The 10,276-nt window shown below is 39.7% G+C and overlaps 1 non-coding gene across 1 annotated transcript; it reads right to left on the bottom strand.

Moving 5' to 3' along the window:
• Window positions 1–3,582: 3,582 nt before the first annotated feature.
• Window positions 3,583–3,654, bottom strand: Trnad-guc. The gene has a single exon. It is a non-coding gene; the product is annotated as a tRNA-Asp (tRNA).
• Window positions 3,655–10,276: the final 6,622 nt, after the last annotated feature.

The following is a 10,276-nucleotide window of genomic DNA, read 5'->3' as shown; positions in this document are numbered from 1 at the left end:
ATTCTACAGCTGACAATTGTCCACATCCGCAATTGCGAATACATTAAATGTATTTCATACCGCCTGTAGTCGCCGCAGAACCTGTTCCTCTGGATATGCATGCACGTCTGAAGGAGCTTTGCATCTTAATTCAAACTAACACGGGCAATGCAGTATCGTACTTGTCCGATAATTGGCTGAACGGAACATCGACTTATTAACATACCGGATCTTTGCGCGGAGTGGAGAATGAAAAGAATAAAAAGTAAAGCATCGCTGCATCGATCGAGCCAAGTGAAGCTGAGAACTGCAGTAGGTGTTACACAAATTTAGGTGTGTGAGATCAGCCCAACCGATACTTCCATCTGTTCCATGTCACGTGCAGAAAAAAGAGCATGTTAAAGCCTAGCACAGGTACTGGGACTGTAACCCAGAGGTCCATGGATCGAAACCACACTCTGCTAGAATTATTTGCCCCCGTTTGCTTCGACGTCGATTATTAAGCCTACCATATGGGCTGATGTGTGTGCGCGTGGCTAGGGCTTCCCGTTGGGTGGAACGTTGGTCTGGTGCGTCTTTTTTGTTGACGCGGCTTCGCCGACTTGCAGGTCGATGAGAGTAGTGTGAGGAGACAACACGGCATCCAGTCCCCGAGCGGAGAAAAATCTTCGATCTGCTGGGGAATCGAACCCCTGGCTCACATCTGGTATTCTGTCGCGCTGACCACTTTGTTTCGTATCTCATTTTGTTCGCTAAGGCTCGTTGCTTTTTTTCGGGGTGGACATCCCATGACTTCCAGTCAAGTTCAGCTTTAATTTGTTCGTTCAATTTTTTTATTACAGAGGGCAGCTAACCCTCTGACCGAACAGTCTAAGCTATCGTACCGGCGTTGCTGGTGTTGCCAGGGACGCCCGCAGGTTTTCATCTAAGCAAGGCCAAAAGTTTTTCCCCATACATGTGATTTAGAAAATTTTAGAGCATTGTTATCTGCTAAACATTTTCTCCTAGAATGCTATACATGTTACAAACATGTCAGTGTTATTAACACAAATAGTAAGATCTATTTTGACAATCTCAGATTTTACGTTGCCCGCCATTAACTTTGGTTCGTTTCTCTTGTCTTAACCACTATTCTCTCATCGATAACATTTCGCACATTTTGCGATTTTCGGATATGTTTATGTGGAAATTACACCGTGTACCCGGTTACACAACGCGTAGCATCATTCACAACATGTAACCTTACAAATTGTTTCAAAATCTAAATCATTTTAGCTTTTATGAGAAACAAAGATGGCATTTTTAAGCGTTTGCTTTGATATTTCGTCAGCTGACTGTACTCTAAATTGTAACGAATCATCAAAAACTACATTTGAATTTGTTTTTCAGCTTAAAGATAAGTCCTGTAATGCTCCGAACAACATGCAAGTGAGTTCAAGTTGGCATGAATAATTTGTCCTAATTTCGCAAGATTCTGATTGACTACATCGTCTGTATTCTTACAATTAGTTTTGTTTGTAATCATATCAGAAAATTACTCCGTCTTTCAACTGCATCTTTGTGTCATTCGGAATTTATGCGGCGTGCCTGATTCATGAAACTTTCGCAGATTGGTAAATGGGCGGCTTAAGAATGCGCCATCATAACTCCCATGCATTGTACGTGACCAGAGCCTTTAACTGCGTTAGAATAAACCAACTATGGATATAATAGCAGCCAGTCCAATGGAAATTTTATCTTTATGCGATCCACGTCATTCTTGAAATTTTAATTTTTGTCAGGTTGCCGTGGGATCAGTGAAATTTATTTTTATGTTACTTGGTTCTTTATTTAACCAGGTCAATCGTATTATAGAGACGTTCTTGCTCGGATGTGAAGCTTATTTGCAGTAGCGATTATGAAATAATAAAATGAAGGCTGTTGTACAACAATCACTCAGTGAGTGTACCCCTTGTTAGAGCGCATAAGCCGGTAGCAGTTCGGATCAAGATGAGTTTCTGCTTCTACTGACGGTACTGATCAGCGACCACACAGTACAGGTACACAACACTTCAGGAAACGGAAAGAAACATAACGTAGTTTGATACTCCAACATTTGTTCACCATTGTTTGAATTTTGAAGGAGTAACGTTTTGCTGACTGTGTGTTCTCGTTCAACTGTTTTGTTGCGTCATTAGCCATTCGAGGTTTATCAATAATTGCGCGTTCCGAGACGGAGCTGTCACCATCGATATCCTTTGTAATGGTACTGCATACACAGGTAGTAGTTTTCGTTATTCAGTCGATCGGCAGCTTCATTTAATTTCATTACTGTTTATTAGTATTGCTCATAATGTGTTAACGTGTAACCTTCCTTTCCTTTCTATCGTTCACAAACACTAAAACAGCTGACTATTCTGGCTATAGAAATGTAGATTTAATTTTGCATATTTCGTCATATAGGTACCGCACCCCACAGTTTTACATGTTTTTGTTTAATGCCAATTTATGATGCAGCAATTTCTTCTTTTAATGTTGACAAACGCAACACTGTGTTAAAACATAATAAATGGATGGTTCATCTGCCTATTTTCGTTGTCGCGTCACTTAATGATGATAACTGTACCCAGGTATGCGTACTGAAATGTGCATATCGATATTTTATATTGATACTGTATAAAAAATAATGTTCATTTGTGAAATACCGTGTGTCGAATTTTTGGATTCATCCTCGAAACTAAAGGAAAATATCAAAATGCACGCTCCTGTTGTTTCGATAAATGTTAAAAGTATTTTCTAACACAGCGATTATAAATTGTCTTTTTTGTAATTTGAGTTCCAACCTCCTATGAAGTTAGTGTAATTACGTAGGCTTCTGCGGCCGGTGTTCGGAGATTAATCATCTCCTATGACGTTTTCAGTTACTGTAGTTCCGTTTCATAACTCACTGTACATATATCTTATATTTTACCTCATTTTATCGATGTTTTCAGATCATTTTAGTGGTAATTTTCCAAGTACTTTAGATCAAAAATATCCGGGCCCTGCGGTTACAGGTCCTTTTTCATATTCGTAAACTAGAGAAATTCTCAAACCGTGTAATACGAGCACAGCATAGCATAATTCTGAAATAACGCCGTCTTGGACACGGCAATTCGAAAACCACTTTCGAAGCTGAAACAATTTTTAATAATGTGCAGCGACTACAATCCTTCATCGTAAAGTTAATCCCCATGGTGTACAGGAAAACTTGTTTTAGGTAACTTCATTCAAAAAATTCTGTTACCGGTTTCGAATTTGTACAGTTCATCAAAGACAGCTTTTATGCTTTCGTCAAAGCATCTGCTGCGTTGGCTTACTGGTGTGTTGCCGTGAAACGAGTACACTATGTATCATATCTTTTGGCAAAGCATGAAACCCGTCTGATGAACTGTATACATTCGAAAACGGTAACTGTACTTTTTGGATCAAGTAACCTACAACAAATGTGTGGCTCGTGCTCTGCGCTATCATCAATTTATTTCACGTAACAGGCACTTATTTGACACAATTGAATTTAGTTAATAGTCTTTCAGGCCACACCTGCAACATTTAGTGCTGTCTTGCGAAACAAAAATTAGGCATCTCCCCGGCGGGGAATCGAACCCCGGTCTCCCGCGTGACAGGCGGGGATACTGACCACTATACTACCGAGGATTGGCCGGCAGTTTGTCTTTGTAACTAAGACAATTATATCTCATACTTGAACACGTCATACGAATTTACTATGTGCGTGATACGTGAGTAATTAAAAATCGTATGCACCGTCCCGTCGGCGAATCAGACTCCGATCTCTCGTGTAAGGTGCTGGGATACTCACCGCTATTTTATCAACGACGACGCAGCTTGGTGCATGAATTTGTCTATATAATAATTATATTATTAATATATATAATAATTTGTGATAACACATGGGCAGGTCAATGACACTGCAAATTAGCAAACAGCAGAAAGAAGCATCAGTCAGCCAGCGTGAATTGAAGTTAGTCTATTTGACAACCACAGAACTACCGTAGTCGTCTATTGTCACTCAGCGTGCATTATGTCAAAATTATTGCAATGTTGCCGTCAAAATTTCCAACATTTCCGTACTGCATGAGATAATACAGCAACAGCGGATAAAAATCTCAGTACTTTGTCTGCCCATTTGGGGAGGAAGATATATTAGATGAAACAGAACAATCGAACGTGTCTCAAAATGCTTTCAATTCCAAACAAAACAAATTATCAAAGCATATCAGCAGGAAAAGTCCACAGTTGAATGTTTCAAATTAGGCAAAAAAAAAAGGGCATGTAAATTGTAGAGGGCGCCCCCCCATGCCCCAGCCCCACACGAGAGATAAACACACTGGCGTTATCGCTATCTCGTTTCCACCAAGCCACAAGCGATTTACCAAATCATGTCGAACAGTACTTCGAATCCCACTGTATCGTGAGGTTATACTCTACAAACATATATAGGGAGATTTATTGAACTTCGTTTGAAGCCGGATGGCGTTTCTTGATTTGCGAGAATAAACCATGTAGGCCTACCCGATATTTAGAATATTATAGAGAGAATAATTCGTGTAACAAATGTTAGCAAAGGAGTAATTTTCCATGAAAATGATAAAATGCAGCACTAAACAGAAACGAGACAATCGAAAAATCCAATTAAAAACAATCAAATCATTTCAAACGTACAGTGTTTGCCACTATTGGCTTATATGCTGCCATCATAAACTTGTAATTCTATCGAGCAGACAGTTATGTAATTCGATCGAGCAGACAGTTATAATTAAAGTCCAGCTGGTCTAGGAAATTCAGTATGGACTATATCGTATGGAACTTGGTAGATACACTAATGTTTTAATGCGGAATTGATTCGCACAGGAAAAAAAATAGTTCCAGTTTTGGATACTGAAAAGTGTTTGTAGAATTAAGGAGAAATAATGAAAGAGTACTGTTGAGAGTGAATTATTTTTTGAATATTCAATAAAGTAATTTTGGGTATTGGGCCACATCAGTATAAACAACTAAAGCAACTAAATTGCTGATTTGCTATGATCATTTCCAGGGCAGTTGATGCTCTTTCCTATTCCCTTGTCTTTATTCCTAGTTTTTTATTCTTTTTCATACATATTGTTCATAAGTATGTTCCATGTCTTTTCATGGTACTGAAGTGTTATAATAACTACTCTTTAGTCAGTTTTATCAAGTAGGTAGAAAATGTGCTCAATCAAAGCGTTCTCTATTGAATATTGTATCATCAAAGTCAAACATGCTAAAATCTGATCAATCTTGGGGAAAATAAAAACGTTTTAACATTATACAAGTCAATATTTGTTGTGTCGGTGAGATCCAGAAAAAGTCTAGAGTTTACAGTTCATAAAGTACAACAAATGATGCATTTGAAATTAAATAAACTGTTATATTTCAGTATAATTCCATTTACAGTTTCAGAAACATAAAATAACTAAGTTTTATTTTACACTATAGACAGATTTCATTCCTTTCCTGATCTAATAAAAGACTGAGACACATACGTAACTGAACAATGCTGGGCAATCAGCTACTATTAAGTAAAAAGAGTGGCACATTTATTGAGGTCTGACATGTTTATGTTTGACAAAAATATTTATATATATTTATATGGGTACGGTATCTGTTCTTTCGGACATGTCTAATGGAACAGACACCATATCCATATAAGTGTATAGTTCTGGCAATACCGGCCATGACCTCCTCCTTCTGTGTGGATGCACACATATTCTCTGAACTCTTACGGGACTTGGTAAGAATCTCTTCCATGAGTAATGAGTGTGTTGGAGTGAGACACTACGAATGTTTTGAAGACAACTGGCACTTGTGTCAAATTCACAATATTTGGTCTCACTGGGCTGAATGGAGGAGGTAAGTTTGCAGTTTCAAAAGTTAATCATTGTATTTGAAACTTTTATTCTATTTGAAACTTTTATTGTTACATTCCATCCTGGATTTTCCATTGTTTGATTTAAACTTTTATCAAGACGTGTTGTGTGTGTGTAGATGTTTGTCATCAATTATAAATATGTGTATATCATTAAAACGTGTACCTGTAAACATTTCACCTTCAATGTCCAATAACCTAAGGGATAGAAAGAAAAAAAGAGAGAAGGGTAGGAGTGTTACTCATAGAAACTAACAGCAGTTCACTGAGCATTTCATACGTAATAGTGTTCAAAGATGACAGTTATCTTCAGAAAGCCATTCAGAAAATGGAAATGGTAGATTATGGAGATGAAAGACCTGCACTTATGGCTCTGTATTCCGAGTGTGCAATGGGGATGCAAGTCGTAATGTGCAGCACACAATACGACGAATGGGAGTCTGCCTTGGAGCAGCCTGGAGTCACCCTCTTGCTGGCACACCTGTTCCAGGTGAGCACTCTGTACTTTACATCAGAGTCAAATGTGTTCACAAGTGACAAGAAGTTGTAGAATGTGTTAGTAGCTTCCTGCACATTTACATACTACATGCTTAAAAATATTTTGAAATTAGAATTAAGTTAATACCTTCAGCTGCTGACGGGCATTGATATATATCAACGGGGCAGGTGAAAATGTGTGCCCCGACCGAAACTCGAACCCGGGGCCTCCTGCTTAAATGGCAGATGCTATATCCATCTGAGCCACCGAGGACACAGAGGATAGTGCGACTGCAGGGACTATCTCGCGCATGGCTCCCACGAGAGCCACATCCTCACCGTGTATGTCCACACCCTACATTCGTGGTGTCCCACGCCAACATACTCACTACTCATGGAAGAGATTCGTACAGAGTCCCGTAAGAGTTCAGGGAATATGTATGCATCCGCACAGAAGAAGAAGGTCATGGCCGGTATTGCCAGAACTGTATACTTGTATGGATATGGTGTCTGTTCTTTTGGACATGTCTGAAAGAACAGCACCGTATCCATATAAGTATATAAAAATATTTTGTCAAACATAAACATGTCAGATTTCAATAAATGTGCCACATTTTTTACTTAATAGTAGCTGATTGCCCAGCATTGTTCAGTTACTTATATGTCCCAATCTTTTATTAGATCAGAAAGGGAATTAAATCTGTCTATAGTGTAAAATAAAACTTAGTTATTTTATGTTTCTGAAACTGTAAATGCAGCATATAAATTATAAGATACCTTTCATAAATTCATAGTGATATTAATTTAACACACAAATTGACAATAATCATTATTTTCAGTTTCCTATTCATTTACAAGAGTAAATAAATTCATTGAAATTTCTACTCTTGAGTGAGTGAAGCAAAGTTGCATGTAGAAGAAACATAGCAATCTAAAAGCCACTCCACAGCACTTAATTGACTGTGCCTGGAATTCATTGATTGTGATCGAGAATACAATTCTCACTGGAAATTGTTGTTTCTTACTGATAAAAGGAAGAGTAGTATCTGGGGGAAAAGACTGTTTCACTCCCTCCCTGGCGTGTTAGGACTGTCACTTCAGTTAATTTGCCCATTATCTGCTTTACACACAGACTGGTCCAGTTTTGTGTGAGTGTGAATGCTTTGTAGTTCAGTGAAAGCTCGCGCAGTGGTCACTGACTTGGGTGAAGTGGCGCTTAGGAACTCTTTTGGGGAAGTGAACACACTAGAGTCTAGTAATAATATTGTATCAATAGTGGCCACACCTAGTATCATGGCAAGTATGTGATGGCTGATTTTGTGGGTGCCATCATTTTCAGTTTCAAGAATGTCCGTCTCTTGAAACTGGTTGATATTGTTATAACTTTACAATGCAGCCCTATAGATGGCATCAGTTAACTCTTTGGTGGATGTTACCAGTTTATAAAAGTGGGGTGATAGTTAATTATATTTTGCTAAATGTCCCAACTGCAAATCTACCTCTTCCAGTCACCTCAGCGACACTAAATATTGTGAATTTTACAGAAGTGGCAGTTGTCTTCAATTCTTTGTACACATCACTCCATTATCACCACTTCCCTCTGTCCCCCAAGGGCAAAATCTCATGTGGACCATCACAAATCAGCCAAACAACATAAAAAATTATATATTTGACACTAAAATTTACCATTTTTGAATGCTCTCACGTGCCACCATTTCCATCTCCACTCCTAGTGGTTTTAGGCACATCTTGCCTCACAGTATTTTTTTCATTTATAATAAGTTGTATGGCATCTCTAAAGGATGCCTGGGTTGTCTCATCCCAACAGTATAATTTCCCACATAGTAAGTCACATATATACTGGAGTAGGTGGTGGTGGGAGGGTGCATGTGACAGGTTTTACACCGGGGGCGGTTGCAAGGGTAGGAGCCAGAGGGTAGGGAAGGTGGTTTGGGGATTTCATTGGGATGAACCAAGAGGTTACGAAGGTTAGGTGGACGGCAGAAAGACACTCTTGGTGGAGTGGGAGGATTTCATGAAGGATGGATCTCATTTCAGGGCAGGATTTGAGGAAGTCATATCCCTGCTGGAGAGCCACATTCAGAGTCTGATCCAGTCGTGGAAAATATCCTGTCACAAGTGGGGCACTTTTGGGGTTCTTCTGGGGGAGGTTCTGGGTTTGGGGGGATGAGGAAGTGGCTCTGGTTATTTGCTCCCGACCTGGTACAGAAGCAAATAACCGCCCCCGGTGTAAAGCCAGTCCCATGCACCCTCCAACCACCACCTACTCCAGTCCTGTAACACGGAAGGTGTACACGATCAAAGGCAGAGCCACGTGTGAAAGCACCCACGTGATTTACCAACTGACCTGCCTACACTGTGAAGCTTTCTATGTGGGAATGACCAGCAACAAACTGTCCATTTGCATGGATGGACACAGGCAGACAGTGTTTGATGGTAATGAGGATCACCCTGTGGCTAAACATGCCTCGGTGCACGGCCAGCACATCTTGGCACAGTGTTACACTGTCTGGGTTATCTGGATACTTCCTACTGACACCAACCTGTCAGAACCCCGGAGATGGGAACTTGCCCTTCAGTATATCCTCTCTTCTCGTTACCCGCCAGGCCTCAACCTCCCTAATTTCAAGTTGCTGCTCATACCTCACCTGTCATTCAACAACATCTTTGCCTCTGTACTTCCACCTTGACTGACATCTCTGCCCAAACTCTTTGCCTTTACAAATGTCTGCTTGTGTCTGTGTATGAGCGGATGGATATGTGTGTGTGTGTGCGAGTGTATACCTGTCCTTTTTTTCCCCCTAAGGTAAGTCTTTCCGCTCCCGGGATTGGAATGACTCTTACCCTCTCCCTTAAAACCCACATCCTTTCGTCTTTCCCTCTCCTTCTCTCTTTCCTGATGAAGCAACTGTTGGTTGCGAAAGCTTGAATTTTGTGTGTATGTTTCTGTGTCCATCAACCTGCCAGCGCTTTCGTATATATATATATATATATATATATATATATCACCTGCCAGCGCTTTCGTTCGGTAAGTCACCTCATCTTTGTTTTTTTATATATATATAAAAATCAGTCATCTATGTCAACCAAGCATCTACTTGTCATTTTGAAATGACTCTTGATGTATAGGGCCAGGTGGTTGGCAGCCCCGAGGCCAAGAGGATGTGCTGCTCAAGTGATGACCAATTGCCTTCATCACTGGAACTGGATACTGTGTACTGTATTAAAAAGTGAGACAAATAGGCCATCAAGTGGGCTGTGTAGTCCAGAGAAGCAAAATACTGAAGTTCTGTTATCAGCAAGGGCAGCGCCAGTTCTCATGCCTTTCTTGAGTCATCCTCTTGGTCAATATTATTGCTCAGTAGTTTTGGTTGTGCAATAATATTGAATGTGCATGGACTGGGTTGAGGTGTTGTGAAATAATACTGAACAGATCAAAAACTTTTCAAATATATTTAGCTTCCTGAGGAACATTGTGCCATCTATGGGCAGTATTGATAGAATCCTTGTCACTCACTCGTATTCTTAGTGGAAGTACATTCTCTTGGCTTCTTTCTGTTTGCTGTTGTGTTTATTGTTCAGGCCAAAGATCATAGGAATGACTATGTAAAATATAGAACAGAGATGATGAAAGTACTGAAGAATGCAAAGAATAAAGTAAGGAATAGCAGATGTAGACACACTGATCAATGTACTGGAGGGGAATGAAGGAGTGTAGCATAGAGAACTCATTCCATTGGAAAACGGGAGGAAGTTATCTACTTAATGATAGCTGTCCAGAGTTCTCTGTAAAAAAATGATGATGAGTTTATCTCATATGCATCTCATGAAGAGTACAAAATAATTATGCCTGTAGAGGTCAAAAAATGGGTG

Source organism: Schistocerca americana, chromosome 10 (genome assembly GCF_021461395.2).
Source record: "Schistocerca americana isolate TAMUIC-IGC-003095 chromosome 10, iqSchAmer2.1, whole genome shotgun sequence".
Lineage (NCBI taxonomy): Eukaryota > Metazoa > Arthropoda > Insecta > Orthoptera > Acrididae > Schistocerca > Schistocerca americana.
The sequence above is the reverse complement of the archived record's forward strand: the minus strand, read 5'-3'. Positions and strand labels throughout refer to the sequence as shown.